At 37.1% G+C, this 23,276-nt stretch overlaps 1 long non-coding RNA gene and 1 pseudogene across 2 annotated transcripts; one reads left to right on the plus strand and one right to left on the minus strand.

Annotated features, from left to right (window-relative positions):
• Nucleotides 1–1,400: 1,400 nt before the first annotated feature.
• On the minus strand, nt 1,401–4,795 carry LOC145140255 (uncharacterized; annotated as a pseudogene). The gene is made up of 12 exons (XR_013722120.1): nt 4,164–4,795; nt 3,774–3,869; nt 3,568–3,671; nt 3,314–3,486; nt 3,139–3,210; nt 2,895–3,017; nt 2,657–2,745; nt 2,375–2,480; nt 2,204–2,299; nt 1,702–1,955; nt 1,520–1,603; nt 1,401–1,427 (listed from the first exon to the last, which is right to left on the minus strand). The product of XR_013722120.1 is annotated as an uncharacterized LOC145140255 (transcript).
• A 702-nt stretch (nt 4,796–5,497) lies between these two features.
• On the plus strand, nt 5,498–6,435 carry LOC145136348 (uncharacterized). Its single transcript, XR_013720401.1, has 3 exons — nt 5,498–5,713; nt 5,993–6,106; nt 6,201–6,435. It is a non-coding gene; the product is annotated as an uncharacterized LOC145136348 (long non-coding RNA).
• The last annotated feature ends 16,841 nt before the right edge of the window (nt 6,436–23,276 follow it).

A 23,276-nucleotide genomic window follows, 5' to 3' on the forward strand; every position in this document is an offset into this window, starting at 1 on the left:
TTGAGAGAGAGATGGAGGGTTTAGAGTGTTTTTCTTGTGTGTGTTCCAAATGACTCAATTAACACATTAAGTACTATTTACTAGATGAACTTGCAAATAGGCCCATAGGCCATGGACTTCAATAAAAGGAGTTTACAAGATGATCAAAAGAGTCCAATAAGATAAGAAAATCAGACATTGGTTAAATAAATTAACCCAAGGTTACAAGAATAATTAAATTAAAATAACTAAACGTACCGAGAAAAACCGGGGCGTTACACTGTATGGATCTTTTGTTTTAGCTAAAGAAAGTGCCACATTAACAATAAAAATGGGCTATAACAAGTCATGGTCCTTTTTAGAAGGTAATATAGACTTTAAGCCCTTAGAAAACTAATAAAAAATGAAAAAGAAAGAAACATAACATAAGGAACTTTTTATAGGAACGAAATGTTTATTTTCAAAGTGTAGGTGTCAAAACGAAGTGTTTGTATTTACACCTAATTTGAGTTTTGTATATCTCACGAGGGAAATCGGCGAGAGCTCAGTTGCAACTATTGAAATGGCGGAAGGACAAAAACTTAAAATTGCCCCAAAACGAATAAAGTTTGATGAAATTATGGAGGAGGTGGAAGAAGATCGAATCAGTCTGTTACTAGATTGCTTGCTTCTTGAATTCCTCTCTCGTTTACCTTCTACAAAATGCGTGATAAGAACAGGTACACTCTCAAAACGATGGGAACATGTATGGACTTGTCAATGCTGAACGAAATGTTGGTAATCAATCCGGTTCGGATTTCGTTTTGATGGTCAGCAAAACCCTAGCTCAATGTCGCCAATTGAAGCTCAAGAAATTCAGAGTGCACACCACTTATGATATTCCGATTAGAATCACAACTCAACAGTTGGATTCATTATGCTATAAGTTGCAACATTGAAGAGTTTAATTTAACGTTTTCGAATTTGAAATTGGGAATTAAGTCTCTGTTAGATGAATTCTTCTTCACCAATTCATGTTTAGTGATATCACATTAGTAGGCTGCATATTTGATCTAACTGGAGCGATTACTTGGAAAAATCTTTGGAGTTTGCATATTTCCTATGGATATTTGAATGAAGAACTGATCGAAATCATATTATTAGGAAAAATATTCAAAGTTGATTCAAACTATAAACAAAAAGCGAACAGAAGTTTCTTTTATTCATAAAAAATATATATAACTTAGTCATCTTCATGGTTTCACATATACAGGATACAGTGATAGTTTAATAAACATTGCTTCAATAAGAATCGACTGTAATTGTACACAACATACATTAGTCTTTACAAATTACAAACAAAAATTGCCTCCAACCTCTATCTTTCATCTTCTTCTCTTTCATCATTAACACAAGTCAAACACTCAAAGCTCATCATCCTATTATGAAGCTGCCTTTTCTAACTTCACCTAAAACACCACCAAGTAAACCAAATTCATCAAGAAACCAAATAAATCCCACACTTTTTATGAATATCCATCAAGAACCAACAAGTTTGTACCTTTTTAAGATACTTTTTGTGAAGTTTCATAGCCCCCGAGCAAGATTTCTTAGCATCCAAATTCCCAGAAGTGTCATTCAATATCTGCCAAAAAAGATGAAACAATCAAGAAACACATCATCATGAATATGTTGAAGGAAACTTTTGCGTTCTTAACACTTTTAAAAAAGAAAAGGTTTGACCTTAACAACATCATCGAGTCCCTTGGCTTTTGTGAGCAATTTGACACTTTTCTCCTTGAGTACACTTGCAACAAGAAACACAGAAATGGGGAGAGTTTCTTCATCTTTGGCCCCACTTCTCAAAATTTCTCTTTCAAATTTGCCACATTGACGTGATGATTTTGGATTTTCTTTAGCATCTTCAGGTCTATCAGAATCAGGTTCCTCATATAAATTGTAAAGATCAGGATCATACTCCAAAGCCCACATCATCTGTTTCAAATTCATTAATATTAATCAACAAAAAAAAACAAGATTTTTAAATGAACATTAAGTCATGTATTGAGTAAAGTGGCATTAATCAACAAAAAAAAAACAAGATTTTTAAATGAACATTAAGTCATGTATTGAGTAAAGTGGCTGAATGAGTAAAGTGTCGTATAAATGAGACTAAAGAATCTTTTCAAAAAGGTTAAAGTTTGGTGTCTCTTTATAAGGTTATTATTATTATTATTTATTTCCTCCCATAGATACAAAGAATCACCAAAAGTAAGTTCTCTTCTGAACAACACCATAAGCATTCTGAATGCGAATAAATAATCACCACCACCTAGGTGATCTGCATTCGTGTTAATATTAGTTGAGCATTTTTATTATTATTAAAAAAAATGTAAAAAAGTTATTAAGAAAGTACCCAAGTGTTGATGAAGTTTAGGGTCAACAACTTGAATAACATTTGCTAAATTGCAAAGTTGTGACTCAACCCCAACAGATGCCCCTACACATTTGAAATTCCCTTTCTTCAAACCCATAAATGAAATCACATTTAATTTCTTGAAATACAATCATTAAGTCATTACTCATAGCTTTAGAAATGATAATATATAATAATGAATATATATATATATATATATATATATATATATATATATATATATATATATATATATATATATATATATATATATATAAATACCAATCTACGCATTAAACGTTCAAAGCACCAAAATGCATCTGCTTCATCTTCAAGAAACATAATCATAGGAGAACAAAGATCACTCATTCTTGTTTCATACGTTTACAAAACATACAAATCATAATCAGAATCTGACACATACCATTTTCAAAAGGGTGTTACAAAATATAATAATAATAATAATAATATTAAACCTTTAAGAAAAAGAAGATTTTTAAATGATTAAATCAACATCCACCTTGACCATAACCGACTTCTTTATCAAACCAAGCATACACCGAAAGAACATCCCACAATTTTGACAAATTATCATGCTTTTCATAAAACACAAGTGTCCTATCTGTTCGAACCACATCAAGACCTATCATAAATAGTAAAATCCAAAGATAAAAAACGCTACATTATAATGATTAAACAACGTTGAAACTTGAAAAATGAAATGATTTTAAAACATGTACATGACAGAATCTTTATATATCAACCTATTTGTCGTAGGGTAAGTTTCCATTGGATTATCTTATTGTCTTCTTCCTTTGGGACAGATATTTCTTTGCCTGAATTGACTACAATATATGAAATGTATGCGTTAGTAAAAGTGTAAAACCATTTAAACAACTATTAATTTGTGACATTTGTCAAAAGGGGAAAAAAGATTACTTGTTGCTTGAGTTGTTGGTGTCATAAGTTTCTCAGGGTTTGCTTCTAGAAGCACTATTGGATCTTGAGTTGGGGTTCCATCTTCTGTTATCACAGGAGCAGTTATAAACTTGCCACTTCCAACAAGTGGAAACATGTATGTGAATAGTTCTTTTAGTCTTCCATATTATTCTCTAAAATCATAAAAACGAATAAATATATATAAGTCATCATTTAAAAAAAAGAATTGTAAAGAAGAGAAAATACTTAAATACCTTCTTGTTAGGCGTATTTCTTTTCTTTCCTCATATGTACTCTTGGGATCAAAACAACCGAGTAAAAATTCTCATACTTCTCCTCTAATCGTTGGATGTATCCCCTGATTCATCAACTATTCAACAAAAAAATGTCAAATTAAGTACAAATTTAATAAAAATTCCAAATTTACATTAGTAATTTGGTTGGGAAAATAAAAACGTACACCACGATAAATTCGACCAAGGGTTTAGCCTATATCAAGATGACCTTCTGGATTGAATGTTGATTGCCACTTCCTTACACTAAGAGTCTTCCCCGACTAGATAAACATTTTACGAATTAGAAGCCTTAAAAAGAATCCATTTAAAACGTTAGGATAAATCAAATTCCAATTTGTAATTTTAAACATGTTCATCATCTTCCTCGTAGATCCAACACGAAGAAAAGAACTTTTAGCAAACAGTGAAATTGATTGGTATATATATATATATATATATATATATATATATATATATATATATATATATATATATATGTATATATATATATATATATATATATATATATATATATATATATATATATATATGATTATAGAAGAGAGATGGGTTACCTTGATTTTAAATTTGGTTTTAGGAACATCGGTGCATTCAGCTCGACCCTCATAGAATGAATCTGTCGGAAGCCCTGGGTCTTTCCAGAATATATTCATCCTCTCTTGTTAACTTATCTCTTCAAACAAACTTGAAATTCGTGAGATTTTTCTTTTTGTTCTTTAAATCGATCCAATTGATTCAAGAATCGTACACCCCGAACCCTAAAACACCTGACGAAGCACAACCCAGATGAGATCTTGGGGGGAATACCCAAAGCGACAAACTTTTTTTTCTTGTTTTCTCTTCCTTTTCGTTATCAATTATGGGGTTTGTTTGTCTGTTTTTCTCTTTGTCGATTTGAGCGGAGTTGGGTATATGTTCTTCGTTCTGGATGGGTGGAGGCGGCGGCGGTGGTGGTGTTGGTGGTCGGATGGTGGTGGTAAAATGAGCGGAGTTACCGTATTTTCTGATCTGCTAAAGCTTTTTCCGAGAAGAACGCCATTATTCTGAAATAATTGCACGATTTTACTTCTTCTGTGTCGAGTTGTGGAGCGCAAAAGACGTGAGAATGTGGGATCGAGGAATGTGAGGTCCGGCCGCCGTGTTTCGCGGGGAGGACTCGTTCAGTCGTTCGTCGCATCTCATTGTATTAAAGCTGCGGAAAATCGATGGAGACAAGAATGTCGGAGGAGGAAATGAGTGTTTTGATCGCACGCTCCTGTGGGCGCGTGTTTGATGTGAGGAGTTTGAGCATGAGTCGTTTAGTTGACCCATTCATAAAAGGTGCCTTCGTCTTCATCCACTAGACGACCAATAAAATTTTATTATTTTAAAGACAAAATTATATAAATGATTTATATGGTTTATAAAATTTCAGTTTCGTTATTTATTTTATATTTTTTTACGAACATATCATGATTTCTAATTAAATCTTCTATTTTATTTTATCTTTTCTTTTAACTAAAACTATTTAAAATAAAATATATTTATATCTATATTTATATTATCTTATAAAAGAAATCTAATTATTTCTATAAATAATTTAAATATTATAATAATATATTTTTAAGATGTTTAAACTATTAAATTGATAGTATAAGTAATCAATAATAAAATAATATTATTTTTCAAATATTTCTAACTTTTAGGTTGAAATTACAATTACATGATGCATGATTTTTTTTATCTTTTATTGACTTTTGATCCGTAAGTTTAATCCCATGTTGAGCTTATATCTCGGCTATAATTATTCTATTATGGCCCATCTTTTCCGTCGCTGAACTTTTCTACTTTCCCCTACTTCAAATGTTGATCGAATGTAAGATTACAGTTCTTCCTCTTACAACCCTAGACTACCACTTCGTCTAGATCATTGCACCCAAATAACCAGATGTTTCCCCCCTCCACCAATGTGCCACCATTATGTCTCCGTCCTCGTACCATTCTCGTACAAACACCAACAACAGTCATACGAAGTTACCAAACTGTCGTCTCCTGTTTTCATCGTTGCAGCGCTACATCTCTATCAAACTTTCTCCCTCTCAAAATCAATAATGTTTCACTTTCAGTTACTACTCTATATCTTCTGTATGCATAATTATATTATTTATTCTTTCCTTTTGATGAGGTTTCAAATGGTAGTTGGAACATATGGTTTTGATTTGCTGATTTCTTCCTTTTAAGATTGATTATAGAATTTGAATTCTGCAAAATCGATTTCATTTTCTGAATTTCTGAATTCTGCAAAATGGAGATATGAGCATGGTTTATCCATGTGTGTGTTGTGTGCTAGGGGCCAACAGGAGGATATTCGATTTATACTAGGTCATATTTTTTTTTGTTCCAGAACAAGAAGGCTAGAAGAACAAACCCAGAACTCGGCACATCCCTCTCTCTCAATCAGATATGAATATTTCGTGAGAATGTGGGACCCATGTGTTCAAACAGACTTAACATGAAGGTTTGATGCAAATTATGATTCAAGCTGTGCATTTTTAATATCTCCCGGGAATGTAAGTTTCATTGATTGTTGGTTGTGATTGTTTTTAATGTAGATTTCAAGGTTTCAAGTGTGGGATCTTCTCTTCCTCCAGTCACTGGATTCATGATGATATTAATGTTAAAGCAATAAGGGGGAAAGATACCTATAGAGTGTAAGTTTTGAAAATTTTTGATTTAATAATACTGCTTCTTTTGACATTTTGACGCTATTAAATGTTCGGTTTTATGTAGACTATTAGGTAGAACGAAAGAGATAGATATGTAAAAGATGTTAATTTGAGTAGTGAAAGAGAGTGATATGTAAAAGATTTTTGTGCTATTAAATGTTGAGTTTTATATACACGTACAATGTTTAGTTGGGAACTGTGACATGATGTAATGAAAGAGAGTGATATGTAAAAGATTTTTGTACCATTCATATGTTTTATAGCAGGTTGCAACTATAGACCCAACACCAGTTAACCAACGTAACAATCAACCCACAAGATGCAGGGGTAAAGTGGTTTAAACTCCAAACCAAACACTCCAAAAGAATTAGGCAGTAGTAGCAGGAAGATAAATGCTTGAATAATTCATATGCATCATCCATAAGGCAACTAAAACCAAACCATTAAGGGTAGAATGGTCAAACAAGAAAAATTCTCCCACTAGCCAATCTTGAATCAGAAAGCACCATATCAAGTATAAACATAAGAAATCTGGATGAAACCTTCAGATGAATGCACCAAACATCGCCACCTGAAAAAGCCATGCAAGGCTAAAATGGTCATAGTATTGGAAAAAGCTTCAACCAAATCACTCCCCACATCAGGAACAATCAAATATGGTTAATCTGGTGCAAGAGTCCAAAATCAATTATATAAGTCATTAGTTGCATTTACTTTTCTGTTGAATTTTTCATAACCATATTTATGAATATTGTATAACTATAGCCAATTCCCCACATTTACTTATTTTTTGCATTTACTCTTCTGTTATGTTCTTTGATCTTACAGTTGAAGTGGTAACATGTTGCATGTGGGCTTGATCTGGTATCAAAAAGTTGGCTACATAGGAAACAAAATAGACATACAGCCATACTCATAAATATACTTTTGTTATGATCCCTATTACTTTTTATTTACATTTAAAAGTATTGATTTCAAAAATAAAGCTAAAACTTCTTAATGTATGGATATTTTATTATATTTCACATATATCATTTTGTGTGTTAGTTGACCAATGCAAATTCAAGATATATGATTGTTTTTTATAAGTTTCTAAAATACATTTATTTTATATTGGTATATTCATATTCTTAGTTAATTTTGTTAAGAACCTTCTATTCGTTACAGTTAAAAGATATAATTTTTAAAAGATCACAAAGTTTGTTAAAAGTTATTCACCATTTGTAAAGTTTTTTAAATATGTATATTCTAATTTGAGGATTTTATTTGTTTTATTTGTTAAGCTCATAAAATGATGAACGTTGCACTAAATGGAAAACTTTGAGTTTCTATTACTTATTACAAAAAGATGATGTCAAAGATGTATAAACAATATCGTCATAAAACCCCGAAATATTGATTCATGAACTCTGATGGAGAAATAAAATCAAAGAAACTTTAAAGAATGGATAAAAAAAATAATCTTATGTTTAAAATACTAAAATTATTTTTTTAACCGACAAATCTAATCTACTTCTAAGCTAACACCTAATTCCATATATGTCAACGACGAGACTTGAACATATTGTAGTCAAAACAAATTAATGAAATACATAAGCTATAAACCTATCAATAAAAAAAGTATCTTGAAAATAGTCTATATAGGCTAAAAGAACTCAAGTGTTTTTTGTCGAGTCATTTTTATCCAAGATAATGAGAATTATCTCTGATGATTTGAATAACATTTGATGTTTATGTTCTTCCTATAGGTTACCCTTAATAATAAATGAATATTTGGTGAGGGATCATGGTACTGTCCCGGGGATCCCCACCGAAGATGGCATGAGAAGCAATTATGAGAAGCAATTAAGTCATACGTAAAGATTGATGTTGGAAGAATATACGCCTAAGGGTATCAATGACATTGCTATAGGTGTATACACAAATGTGGTGTTTAGAGAAGTGTTGCACGATTAATAATACACAATCATCACTCTTGTGTTCATGTACATTAAAAAGAATCATAAATTTTCATTTTTAATTCTTATTGATTTCGTTTATGTTAGCAAAAGAGCTAACACTTCTAAAATCTAATTTCTGAAAAAAGTATTCGCACCCGTCGCTTGGCGCGGGTAAACGGATAATATATATATATATATATATATATATATATATATATATATATATATATATATATATATATATATATATATAACGCCCGCAGATTCGAGCCAGTCAATTTAGAGACAATAAACATCAAAAATGACTTTTTGATAGAAGATTATTTAGAATAAATAATCTTAACCAAGTTATAGTATATGTCACAAGGGTTCCGTACATATAAAGAACGTTGAAATTCGAGTTATAACGAAGAAGTTATGACATGTCGAAGTTTCGCAACAAAACCAGCACGATACTGTGTGATGTAAAAAGTGAGTTTGCGATAAAATACTTTTTAGCCTTAACGATCTAAACGAAAGTCGTAGTATATGTTAAACCGAGAGCATGCAAAAACTAACGTCCAAATCTGACTTCGTATGAGGAAGTTATAATTTTCCAAGATTTAGCATAGCAGTACACAACCCGGAATTCGAATTTTAGATTGACCAACTTTTAGCCGACAGAATCTGAACGAGAATCGAAGATCTCGTTAATAGGAGCTCAACAATAAAAAGACAGGTTAAAACGGACGTCGGATGACAAAGTTATGAATTTTTAACGGACTTTACCTATCTAGGCCCGTTAAAATATAACTTTAAATATAAATCAAAATTAGCCGACGAAGTCTAAACGAAAGTTGTAAAGAACGTCGAAAACAGAGCTCGTATGCGAAAGTTACGGAATTTAAAAGTCGGGAGGGTGCTGTTACGAAGAGGGTGATGTGGCAAAATCTGGACCCTTGCTTGCATAACACGACCTTGCATTCGGATTGCAATATGTGCCCCTCGTACGCGCCACGTAGCCCTTGTAGACACAGCGTACCGGGAACACACATCGTCCCTCCGAGGAATGCCCTACGTACCGAGGATCAGCCCCCTATAAATACCATGCGAAGGCTGCCATAAAATCTCACACCATAACCCTTCTCTCTCTCTCTCTCTAACTTCTCTCTAAACCTCTCTCAAGCCTTAGTACTTCCCAAGTGCTAAGAGGCGAGTCCCAGAGCGCCAGATGCCTTCGAGCATAAGAGCTTCTCGGCTCGGAAGTTCTGCCCTCGTAGAGCCCGGTTCCTAGCCAAACCTCCCAGTAAGTGAGTTATACTTACCCTACTTTAAGTATAGCTTATGTTTAAGTTTATTATCGTCATTTTGAACTTAGAAACAATATATATATATATATATATATATATATATATATATATATATATATATATATATTATAAAATATAATATATAAATTGTTATTATGTAACGCCCGGTTCCTGGTATGTAATTTAAATAAGAATTATTCATATTTGCAAAGGGACTCGATGAGTTGGCGGCCCCAACTCGTCGAGTAGGGATTTGATACGTTGGACACAGGACTTGAAGTCTACTCGACGAGTCAAGGAGCCTCGACTCGACGGGTAGGTCTACCAGAGTGAAACCCTAATTTTCAGGGTTTGCACCCTATTTAAAGGCCTTATCACCCCATTTTGGCTTCCCTCGTCGCCTCCCTTAGTCCAGAAAACCCTAATTCGAAACCCTAACCCATTTTGAGTGTTCTTGAGCCATTGTTGTGTGGTTTTGGTGGTTTTGAAGCTTGAGAAGGAAGAAGAAGTTTGGGAGGTCAAGAGGAAGCAAGTAGAACCAGAGGTTGTGTTCCATTTCCAGCTCATTTGAGGTATAAAGTTTATACCTTGTCCGTTCATCTATTAGATCTTTTTTTGGAGTAGTTTAGGGCTTTAAGGAGCCATTTTTGGAACCATTCATGGATGCAAGCATGTTTTGGGGTTTTGACTTCATATCTAGGGTCCTTGAGGGACTCCATGGCATAAAGGTGCCAACTTTATGGCCATGGGAGTCCCATGCATCCTATGAGCCACTTTTTAGGGCTTTTTGAGCTAAATAGCCCATGCATGAGCATAAAGTTTGTAACTTTACGTGTTATATCGACCCTAGGAGGCCAGATCTATGTTTTTGATGCGTTAAGCCCGACTGAAATCGACTGGATAGATTTGGATCATGGGGGACTTGACGAGTCGTTCTCAGGACTCGATGAGTTGGGTCGTGGTTCCCCAACCTTCTCTGTTACTTAGCAAACTTGTTGAGTCTAGAAGATGATTCAGCCAGTTAGACGTGTTTGTGGACTTAAAGGTCAGGAATTCGACGAGTCCAAGGATGAAATCGGCGAGTCAATGAACAAATGTCCCGACTGTATGAAAGAGAACTCAACGAGTTCAAGGAAGGACTCGACGAGTTCAACTGGAAAGTCCCGATTCTGTAGTAAGGAGAAACTCGGCGAGTTAGAGGGTAACTAGATGAGTTAGATCGCGAGTTCGAGATTCTTTGAATTATGGAACTAGACGAGTTGATGGACCAAATCGACGAGTTGAGTTGACCAGGGTGTTGATTTTGACCTTGACCATTGACTAGAGTTGACCCTTAAAGGGGTTATAAGTTTGAAAGAGTAATTAATTAAAAGAGATGTCATGTGTAGGAGTTTGAGGAGATTTGATCCCAGCATCGCGGACAGTTCAGTTACTACACGACATTGAGGTGAGTTACCTCCCAGTAGAAGTGGGTCTAAGGCTACAATGCCGGCCCACTAGTAGGATTTGTTTGTCAGATAATTGTCTTTGTGATAGTTATTTGGGTTTGCCACTATCTGTTATGTTTTATGTGCTAGCCTGGTATGATGTTATGTGATAGTAGTAGTAGGGGGAATAGTCCCCGTATCAGGTCGAAAGGACAAAAGGGGTAGGTCGGCACCCCGGTATGCCTGACAGTATGTTTATGTTATGTTGTTATGTGTTAGTGGTAGGGGTGAAATAGTCCCCGCAACCGGTTGAGATACACCGGAGGGTAGGTCGGGCACCCAGATGTGCCTGACATGGGGTAGTGATGCGTGCAATCAGCCGAGCTCAAGTAAGTTTGAAAAGAACAAGGTGTGTGATGCGTGCAATCATCCGAGCTCAAGTAAGTTTTCCCCAAGATACCCATACATGTTAGTTATGATATACGATATGATTATGAGAATTGCATGCTAGATTGGGGCTAAGGATCTAGGAATGATGCCTTATATGCCTGCTTTATGTGTATGAGAATTGCATGCTAGATTTGGGCTAAGGATCTAGGGAGATGCCTTATGCGCCTGCTATATGTGCTTATTGAATCACATGCCATAACTTATTAGTCAGTCGTATGATAGCCTGGATAGGATATGCTTGGTATGGTTACTCAATGCTCAAATGCTAATTGCTTTGTGCTCATAGGAGTTCTAGTTATCTTTAACTAACTAGTAAACGAATACGTTAAGTTACATATTGCGAGGACTAAATAATTTCAGAAGGTTATGTCTAGCCCTATTTCGCAGCTCTTGTTTGAGTCCAACCGTTGTAGGGTAGGACTTCTCATTCGAAGAATTATCTAGTCTTAATGATATGTAATGGTATTAGCGAGCTAGTTAGGTAAAGGTAGCATGGATTTCTTATGCAGCTGATGGCGGAGAGTAGGTCGGATAGTTACCCTAGGGTAAGCCTAGGATGAGAATAGCATGGAGAGTGATAGTAGTAGAAGGGACTTGGTGAAGTCAAGGCAATCCTTGAGTAAAGTACGGATAGATGTGGAAGGTAGTATGGGCCCGTACTACTGAAGCAGAGGATCTGTACTCGAGTCAAGGAGGGTTGAGATAGAACCATGGAACTTGTAGAATGTGTGAGACCTCTCGAGGTTATGTATGATCATGAGAAATTATATGTTTTATTTCAGAATGGTGGTGACACGTCACGGAGCACGAGGTTCAGGGTCAGGATCAGGTTCAGGATCAGGTTCGGGTTTGGGTTCCGAGCCGGTCGATGAGGGACTACGTGAGTTCATTGCTTCTGAGATCACGAGAGGCATCCTTGAGTCAACCCCTGTGATTTTCAGGTCGATCAAGGAAGGGATTGTGTGACAACTCGATACTTTCTAGTCAACAAAAGTTAATTTCCGTTAAATAAAATGTCGAATTTTGTTTATTCCATTAAGCTCTTGTGAGTTAGGAAATAATATAATATATATAAATAAAGTTTATATAAGTTTTAGGAACCAAAAACACTCGAAAAATCCAGTTTCCTTCGAAAAATCAGCAAAAATCGGTCAACCCAGTCTTTACGGCCGTAAACCCAGCCGATATATAAGTTTTTCCCGGAGAGATTCCTCGTTTTCATTTTTTTACTCAAAAATCCTCTCCAAGTGCTCCCAAGAACATTCAAATCATCAAGATCAAACCTTCAAATCTTCAAGTTTTTCCTCAAGAACATAAAGACCAACCTTCAAATCTTCAAAGGCGGCAAACCGTTTACGGCCGAAAACTGTTCACGGCCAAAAACCATTCTCAGCCGCAAGCCGTTCACGGCCGCAAACAACCTTGAGTCGTGAACCTTGGCTACAAACCCTCGTTTTCCACAAATACAAGTCTCGGTAACATTCCTAAACCAAAAGCAAGTGTTTTCTAACACTTTAATTAATGGTTTCGCTAATTAAAATACAATTATGTGTTTAATTATCGTTAGGATTCCGTTAATTCCGCGTACAACAACTCAAGGGTCATCTTTCCAGTCTCGCCGTCCGGCACATACACACAACCAACTATGAGTTCATACCCCTACACTTTTACTGTTTTTTAACATTTTCAGGGGGAATACAAGCAAAACACAAAGAAATTTTCGTGTTCTTATATAAAGGATTTCAAAAGGATTAAAACTTATGCAATTGATACAACCAAGAGATCACCACATTTTATAAAATATTTAGATATTTTATCCCTTTTGTAACATGCTGAACATGAGGGAAGTTTTTCAACATACAACCATAATTGCAAAGTTTTCAGTACAATACACGAACCGAATACATAACATATATGCAAACTATAATAGGTATAGTTTGGGACTCAACACCCGATTTTATCAAGTCCAGAGCTTATACATTAACAAACATATAAACTATGTTAGATATAGTTTATGACATACATGACTACTTTCTGAGAACAAGAGTACAATACTAAATAATTATTTAAGTATAATTATTTTACTCTACAAGTATACATACAGTTTCAAGTATAAGAGAACAATACAATACTACACGTAAACTAGTTAATACAGGGTTGTGAGGCACTACTTCAATTGTACCCTTCGGGGTGTGGAACTAAATCCTACCACAGTATAACCAGAGTTTCCTGGAGGGAGAGCGTGAGATTTGTGAATAGATTTATTCAGGACTGCCAATCCCACACCTGAACTGCTAGATACAGTTAGGCAGGCATGCATGGGGTGACAAATGTCATAACATCCGACGCCTGAAGAATGTCGTAGAGGTCACTAGGTCATATCAAGCATGGTTATACCAAACTCACAACAGTATAAACTAACCATTTGTTTACGGGATTTCAATTCTTCAAATAGTTTTTATTTTCATTAATAAAACTATCATACATTACAACTAGAGGATTCTAGGGGATACAAATACATGGTTTTATTTTAATTAATAAACCTACTATAGATACTGGTAGCAGCCAGGGTTTTCATACACAGTTTTTCATACAGAACATACTATACATACTGGTGGTAGCCAGGGTTTTCATACAGAACATACTATACATACTGGTGGTAGCCAGGGTTTTCAAACAGAACATACTATACATACTGGTGTTAGCCAGGGTTTTCATACAAAGGTTTTTGTTTTCATACAGAACATACGATACATTACTGGTGATAGCCAGGGTTTTCATACAAAGGTTTTCGTACAGGATACAGTATACAATACAACTAATGGTAGCCATGCATACAGACTAACATTTTCATATCAACTACCAAATACAATAACGAACATACATTTTGGTCTTATGGTTTAAGACTACCTTTCATTACTAAAGAAAATATTGGATTTTCTTGAGAACATGCAAACATTTTACAGATTCGTAGACAGGTTTTCATTACAAAAACATACTGATGAACTCACCGGCTTTAATGTTGATACTCTTTCAAAACCGCTTGTATTCTCAGGAAATCAGTAGACAGGTACTCCTATGGACTTTTGAGAAGACAGAGCTTTTAGAGTCGCGTCTTTTATACTTTTGTTATACTTTTGCTGTATACAAACTATATATAAAACAAATGTAAATATTCTACTTATTCAATGTAATAGTTGTGTTTACTTTGATTACTATGATGCAATTGTTGTGATACTCTACATGACGTCCTCCACCCCCGAACGTTTCCGCCGTTCCGGTTTGGGGGTGTGACAGATTGGTATCAGAGCATTGTTTGTAGTGAACTAAGTATATCAAACCTTACATGATATACAACTATAAACGCTAAAGGGGCCGAAGCGCTCTGAACTAAAAGTATACTTTTAAAATCTAAGTATTTTATAAAAAGTATACAAGTATCCATACATACCAGAAACAGTATCACAAGAAGAACAAAACAAAAGTATTTAGATGTTGGACACTACAGTCAAACCTGGGCAGTTATGTAATCATATATGGGATAAATATAGCCTGATCAACTACTATTTATCCGAGATACGACCAACATGTGTTTGGGAGTGATAGTGGTGTTGCGAAGAGTCTAAAACTTACCAAACTCCATACAAAAGAAACCAATAGAACATAACAACAACCTAAAATACTATAGGAGTATTTTATCTAGCCAAACACATTGTAGACATTTCATTCCAAGTGTTGCTATTTATTTTTCTAGCGATTGTTTACTTGTATTAGTAGACTTCTTCTATAAAATCGCTTAATAGAACATTTTAACTATCAGGTTGAGATATATCTTGTTCTATATCACCTAACTTCCGACCACTTTAGAGGACTTATCTTCATTTTTCTCTTAAATTATTATAGAGAAAGATGCCTCCGAAGAAGAAGTTCAACTGAAAGAACAACAACCCTCTACCGCCGCCACCTCCTCAGTTCGACCCTGCTGTGTTTCAAGCAGCAGTTACAGCCGTTGTGGTTGTCGCTATGCTGCAGATCAATTCTAGCGGCACTAGCAGATCGGGTAGTGGTACCCATCCCCTCAATCTCGATGGTGGCTAGGGACACCCAAGGGAGTGTTCCTACAAAGACTTCATGAAAGCAAAGCCCAAATCCTTTAACGACAATGGAGGTGTCATTGCCCTAACCCGTTGGTTCGAGAAGATCAAATCAATTTTCGAAATCTATGCGTGCCCCGAGGCAAGCAAGATGAAGTTTTCCGCCTGCACCTTCACAGATAGAGCATTAACCTGGTGGAACAGCCGAGTCAAATCCCTAACTCTTCCGGTGGCCAATGCCATGGGTTGGGAGAATTCGAAAGAACTAATGCTTGCTGAGTACTGCCCACGGGGTGAGATGCAAAATCTAGAGAAAGAGCTCTGGAACTTGAAGATGAAGGGTTCCGACATTGCTGCGTACACTTCTAGGTTCATCGACCTGTCTCTTCTGTGTCCCGGGATGGTCACCCCGGAAAGCAAGAAAGTTGAAAGGTACATATGGGGATTGACACCCCCAACTCAGGGGAACGTCTTGGCTGCTAAACCCCTCACATTCGACAGCGCCAAGTGTCTGGCCCATATCTTGATAGATCACGGGGATAGTCATGAACCCGTAGCAGCCGCTCCTGAACCACCTAAAGAAAGTGGTGGAAATAAAAAGTTCTGGAACAAACGCAAGGGCCAGGCTTTGCAAGAGCCCTCCAAGAAGCAACAGATAGTGGCAGTCCACGCTGCTACTACTCTTGCTGTTGTTTCTACTGCTCAAGCACCCTCCAGTAGATATGATGGAACCCTCCCAAGGTGCGATAAGTGCAACTTTCATCATCACAAACCCTGCCGTGATATGCAATGCAACAACTGTGGAAAAAAGGGGGCACACAACTCGTTTTTTGCAAAACACAAGTCCAACCAACCATTCAGACCCCTGGAGCTGGAGTAGGCCAAGTCTGCTATGGTTGTGGTGAAACCGGGCACTTCAAGAGGAATTGCCCCAAAGCAACGACTGTTGGCAACACAAGGAAAGTGCTAGCTATGGTCCAGGAGGAGGCAGTCGCTGATCCCACCGTAGTTACGGGTACGTTCCTCCTCGACAACTCTTATGCATGTATTCTATTTGATAGTGGTGCGGAGAGAAGTTTTGTCAGTCATCCATTTAAGAACTTACTCAAACACAAATCCCAACCTTTAACTGAAACATTCACCGTCGAGATGGCTAATGAAAAGAAAGAGAGTACTAACGACGTATTCGTAGGATGCACCCTCACTTTAAACGATTATTCATTTCCAATTGACCTTATGCCGATTTCCATAAAAATCTTTGCTGTCATCATCGGCATGGATTGGTTGAGCCCCAATCGTGCTGATATTGTCTGTTATGAAAAAGCCATTCACCTCAATCTGCCATCTGGCGAAGCTCTCGTTATTTATGGCGACAAACTCAACACGAACCTTCGTATCATTTCATGCATCAAAGCCCAAAAATACCTACGAAAAGAGTGTCATGCATTCTTAGCCCATGTCATAAAAAAGTCAAGAAGTTAAAGACCTCGAGAGCATCCCCGAAGTCTGCAACTTTCCCGATATCTTTCCCGAGGATCTTCCCGGAGTTCCTCCCGAGCGCCAAGTCGAGTTTCGAATCGACTTAATTCCCGGAGCTACCCTCATAGCAAAATCCCCTTACCGTCTAGCTCCAACAGAAATGCAAGAATTATCCAGTCAACTTAACAAACTGCTCAGCAAGGGATTCATTAGTGTGACAACCCGAAATTTTTTGCCTCGTAAGTCCAGCCATTCAATTCAACCGAGTTTCAGACTCGTTCCTGCTATCAGTTAGCGTTGTTTAGAGTCTGTTTAAGGGTTCTAAGCTCAGTACATTCAAGCATTAGGTTTAGGAAAGTGTCAGCTAAAGTTCTTCGCATTGAAATCGAGCCGAACACTCCATCAGAGGGAGTGTACGACCGTACACATGAGTGTACGACCGTACACATGAGTGTACGACTGTACACCCATGTTGGCCGTACACCACCCCCATATGTAAGGCATCCCCTTCATTTCTAGTCATTTCTTCAGTTTCCAAGTCAAGAACTCGAGTTTTCTCTCAACTATCATCAAGCTTTTCACCCCAATCTTCAAGAATGTAAGCCTTTATTCCTTTTGATTAGTTGTTATCCTTCTTAACCTAGTAACACCCTTTGATTTCATCCATGGAAATCATCTTTTTGGGTAGATCTTCAAGATCGTCATCTTTCACCAAGAACACCAAGAACACAGACTTGTTCTTGGTGGCTGTGAACCCTCTTCAAGCCTCAAATCGTAAGTATTCTTTCATTATGCTTAGAATACGTTAGGGACTCTTGTTAAACACCTTAGAATCGACCAAAACTCAAGAATAAAAGGAGTGTACGGCCGTACACCCTTGCATGGCCGTACACCCCTCAAAACACCCCAAAATGGCCTCCAAAGTGAGAATCTAGTTTCTATTCTTGATGAGCAATAGACCTACCAGCTTCCCCATGGTTCAAACACCCTCTTGTGCATATTTCACCATGATTGTACGGCCGTACACTCCATGGCCGTACACCCATGGCCGTACACTCCCTATTGTGGTCGTACACACCCCTTAGATGAATCACATGTGATTCTAACACTTAGTCCAAGTGTTTCCTAGTCCCTAAGGGTGTTTCCTTGCATGTAGTTGCTTCTAAACACTATATTCATGCCAATATATGCCATTATATGTCATTTAGGAGTCGTTTGTGTCTCGGGACTTCATTCGTGGAACTTCTCATCCTTACGCGCATATTCGTTTGAATCACCCACATAAGGTGAGTTCATACCCCTATAATCAATCTTTTAAACTGTTTTAAATGCTTTTAAGGGGGGGGGGGGAATACAACTTGACCACAATGATAATTGTGTAAATGTTTTGTTATAAACATCTTTTAAAGGATTGCTTATGTATTTATAAGTGATCAAAACATTTCAAAAACTCTTTTTAAGTTATGTTACTTTACAGTTTACAAAGCTCCGTTTTTAAAGTGCAAACATAACTTAGTAGATAAAATGAGTCTTTTCTTCCAGTCAATAACAGTTCAAAGTAAACATGCTAGTAAACTATAATAGGTATAGTTTAGGGGTTCAGTTTACACTAGAACAGAGAGAACATACTATAGAGACAAACAGGGAGGAAGATACAATACACGATAACAGAAAGAACATACTAAGATACTATAACAGAAAGAACATACTAAGATACTATAACCGAAGAACAAACCAGGATCTAATTAGACCAGTGATCACTAACTTATTGTTCTAAACAAAAGGTGATAATAAATTGGGTATACATGATCATATAAATTTAATGTGAGACTATTTCAGGACATAGCAATTTGTTTGCTGAAGTTGCGTTTTGTAACTAGAATCTCTTGGAGGGAGAGCGTATAGTATGGGTACAACCACATCACATTATGACCTTAATAAAACAAACTAAAGCTAAGGTAATCAATACTTCAGTATGAAAGACAACTGAAAACTTACATCAATGCAAGCGACAAACAGAACAGTCGATTCATTGTACATTCAGTAGAAAGGGGCCTATAATGCTAACTTTATGATTCCTTAGTTTATACATCAGGGATATATATTAATCGGATCCGACAGGTAGTAGGATGTGTGCTTTCCGCTTCTTTTCATGTTCCTTGTTTGGTTGTGGGCTTAGAGCAGATTCACCCAGCCTACTATCTATCCGATCTTATATATATATATATATATATATATATATATATATATATATATATATATATATATATATATATATTCCGTATACACTAAGTAATCATAAGGAGTACCAGGTATGGGTCAGGTCATAGTATACTAATTCAATACACTGTTTTCTAGTACAAAAACATACTTTTCAAGTAGAACATTTGGTAGATAAAACTAGAAACTTACCAGTACAAGGGTTTAATCCATTTTATTAAACCAGTATAAGTCAAAGGACCTTAGGTGGTTAATTCTATAATACCTTAGTTTATACATCAGGGTTATATATAATTAATACCCGATAGGAAGTTGGATGTGTGGTTTCCGCCTTACTTCCCGTTCCTTGTTTGGTTGTGGGCTTAGGGCAGATTCACACAATTAACTATCCGTTCGATATTAGATTATATATATCTTGTATAAACTAAGTGATTATAGAAGGAACTATTGTGGTTACTATTTTTACTAAAGGAAACAAGGGTTTAATCCATTTTATTAAACCAGTATAACTCAAAGGACCTTAGGTGGTTAATTCTATAATACTTTAGTTTATACATCAGGGTTATATATATATTTAATACCCGATAGGTAGTTGGATGTGTGCTTTCCGCCTTACCTCCTATTCCTTGTTTGGTTGTGGGCTTAGGGCAGATTCACACAATTAACTATCCGTTCGATATTAGATTATATATAGCTTGTATAAACTAAGTGATTATAGAAGGAACTATTGTGGTTACTATTGTTACTAAAAGAAATAAGGGTTTTCTTAAAGAACGTTTTCATCAAATATAAAGGAACTATTACAGTTAAGTCCGTGAGTACCAAGTGAATACGCCAGGGTTATATACAAAGATGATCTAACAAACAATGGGATGTGTGCCTTCCGCCTCATTTCCTGTTCCTTGTTTGGTTGTGGGCTTAGGGAAGATACACACAATCGATTGTTTGTTTACTCTGGGTTTTATATAACTTGTATCCATTTAGTACCCATAGAAAGGATTGTAGAGTCATTTTTACTTAACTTTCATCAAGAAGGAAATATAGGATTTTCTGGAGGAACAAATGAACTTTTCTAAAAGAACTTACAACTTACTTGCAACTTACTTACATCACTAAAATCTCATGAACTCACCAGCTTAAATGCTGATCTATGCTTTCTAAATAACTTGTATTCTCAGGAGACCAGTAGACAGGTATGCGCACTGGGATTCAGAAGATGGAGCATAATAGCTTCATGTCTTTTTTTGTTATTTACTTTATAGTCTATGTTGTGTGAACCACATACTTTGTAAACACTTTCTTTCTAATGAAATGGTTGTTTATTACTTTGATTACTATGATGCATGTCTTGTGATACTAAACATGACATCCTCCACCCCCGAACGTTTCCGCCGTTCTGGTTTGGGGGTGTGACAATTAGACCAAGCTTCTCACCCTGGGGAGCACCGGTCTTGTTCGTTAAGAAGGAGGATGGATCTTTGTGGATGTGCATATATTATCGTGAGCTCAAGAAACTCACTATCAAGAACCGCTACCCTCTTCCCAGAATCGACGACCTTTTTGATCAACTTCAGGGAGTGAGCTATTTTTCAAAGATAGACCTGAGATCAGGGTACCATCAGCGACGAGTCTAAGAGAGTGATGTTTCGAAAACAGCTTTCCGAACTTGGTATGGTCACTACGAGTTTGTAGTAATGCCCTTTGGTCTAACCAATGCACCCGTCGTATTCATGGACCTGATGAATAGGGTGTACCGTCCATTCCTAGACAAGTTCATGATAGTATTCATAGATGACATACTTATCTATTCACGAAGCAAGGAAGAACACAGCCAACACTTAAGACAAGTTCTAGAAACATTGAGAGCAGAAAAGCTTTACGCGAAATTCTCTAAGTGCGAGTTTTGGATTAGGAAGGTAACTTTCTTGGGTCACGTGGTTAGCGAAGAAGGCATACATGTGGACCCTTCCAAAATTAAGGCAATAGAGAATTGGTCAGCACCGAAGATGCCCACAAAAATCTGTCAATTCTTGGGTCTTGCTGGTTACTATCGCAGGTTCATCCAAAACTTCTCCAGAATTGCTAAGCCTCTTACCCCCCTGAATCAAAAATGTGTAACCTTTAGTTGGGGAAAAGAACAAGACACTGCGTTCTAGAATCTGAAGCAAGCCCTGTGCAACGTCCCTATCTTGTCTCTTCCTGAAGGGACGGAAGACTTCATAGTTTACTGCGATGCATCCAATCGGGGACTAGGCCGTGTGCTTATGCAGCGGGGAAAGGTAATTGCCCATGCCTCGAGGCATCTAAAAACACATGAGTCAATTATACTACACATGATCTTAAGTTGGGAGCAGTGGTCGTGCTGAAAATCTGGAGACATTACCTGTATGGTACCAAGTGCACTATCTTCACCGACCACAAAATCCTACAACATATTTTCGATCAAAAAGAACTTAACATGAGGCAATGAAGATGGGTGGAGCTACTCAATGATTACGAGTGCGAAATTCACTATCATCCGGGTAAAGCCAATGTCGTAGTTGACGCCCTTAGCCGGAAGGAATACTCAGGTCGTAAGGTGAAGGCACTAACCATGACAATCCATTTGCATCTGGCTACACAGATCAAAGAGGCTCAGCTAGAACCCTTGAAGCCAGATAATGTGGCAGATGAAGCCTTGAGAGGAATGGAGAAGAACTTCGAAATCAAGGGCGACGGGGTTCGTTATTTCATGGACCGGATCTAGACACCACAGTTCGGCGGTTACAGAGAGGTGGTCATGAATGAAGCCCATAGAACTAGATACTCCGTTCACCCAGGTTCAGATAAGATGTACCTAGATCTCAAGAAACTTTATTGGTGGCCAAACATGAAAGCATAGATTGTTACTTACGTGGGAAAGTGCCTAACTTGCACCAAAGTCAAGGTAGAATATCAAAAGCCCTCAGGTTTACTCCAGCAGCCAGAGATACCTGAGTGGAAGTGGGAGCGGATCACAATGGATTTCATTACCAAGTTACCCAAGACACCGGGTGGTTATGATACTATTTGGGTGATCGTCGACAGACTGACCAAGTCCGCTCACTTCCTGCCAATCAAGGAAACATACAAAATGGAGAGACTGACTAGAACGTACATCCAAGAGATAGTATGACTGCACGGGGTTCCTGTATCCGTTATCTCGGACAGAGATAGCAGATTCACCTCGAGATTTTGGCAGTCACTTCAGAAGGCTCTTGGAACTAAGCTGGATATGAGCACAACTTACCATCCTCAAACGGACGGGCAGAGTGAGAGAACCATTCAAACCCTTGAAGACATGCTGAGATTGTGCGTTATCGACTTTAGCACGTCATGGGATACCCACTGGCCGCTAGTCGAGTTTTCCTACAACAACAACTATCACAGTAGCATCAAGGCTGCTCCATTTGAAGCCCTCTATGGCCGTAAGTGCAGATCCCCTCTATATTGCGCTGAGGTGAGTAACACGCAGCTAGCTAGAGGTCAAGTCCTGATACAACTCTCACTGGCCCTGAAATCGTTCGAGAAACCACCGAGAAGATTGTACAAATCCGAGAACGACTAAAAGCCTCGGGAGATAGACAAAAGAGCTACGCCGATAAAAGACGAAAACCCTTGGAATTCCAGGTTGGTGACCGCGTCCTGTTGAAGGTCTCACCCTGGAAGGGCATGATATGCTTCGGAAAGCATGGAAAGCTGAATCCAAGATACATCGGGCCATTCGAGATCTGTCACACCCCAAAACCGGAACGGCGGAAACGTTCTGGGGCGGAGAACGTCATGTTTAGTATCACAAGACATGCATCATAGTAAGCAAAGAAATAAACAACCATTTCATTAGAAAGAAATTGTTTACAAAGTATGTGTTTCACATAATATAGAATACATAGCAAATAACAAAAAGACTTGAAGCTATACTGCTCCATCTTCTGAATCCCAGTGCGCGAACCTGTCTACTGGTCTCCTGAGAATACAAGTTATTTTGAAAGCGTAGATCAGCATTTAAGCTGGTGAGTTCATAAGATTTTAGTGATGTAGTAAG

Source organism: Lactuca virosa, chromosome 9, assembly GCF_052849685.1.
Source record: "Lactuca virosa cultivar CGN04683 chromosome 9, Lactuca_virosa_CGN04683_v6, whole genome shotgun sequence".
In the NCBI taxonomy this organism is placed as follows: domain Eukaryota; kingdom Viridiplantae; phylum Streptophyta; class Magnoliopsida; order Asterales; family Asteraceae; genus Lactuca; species Lactuca virosa.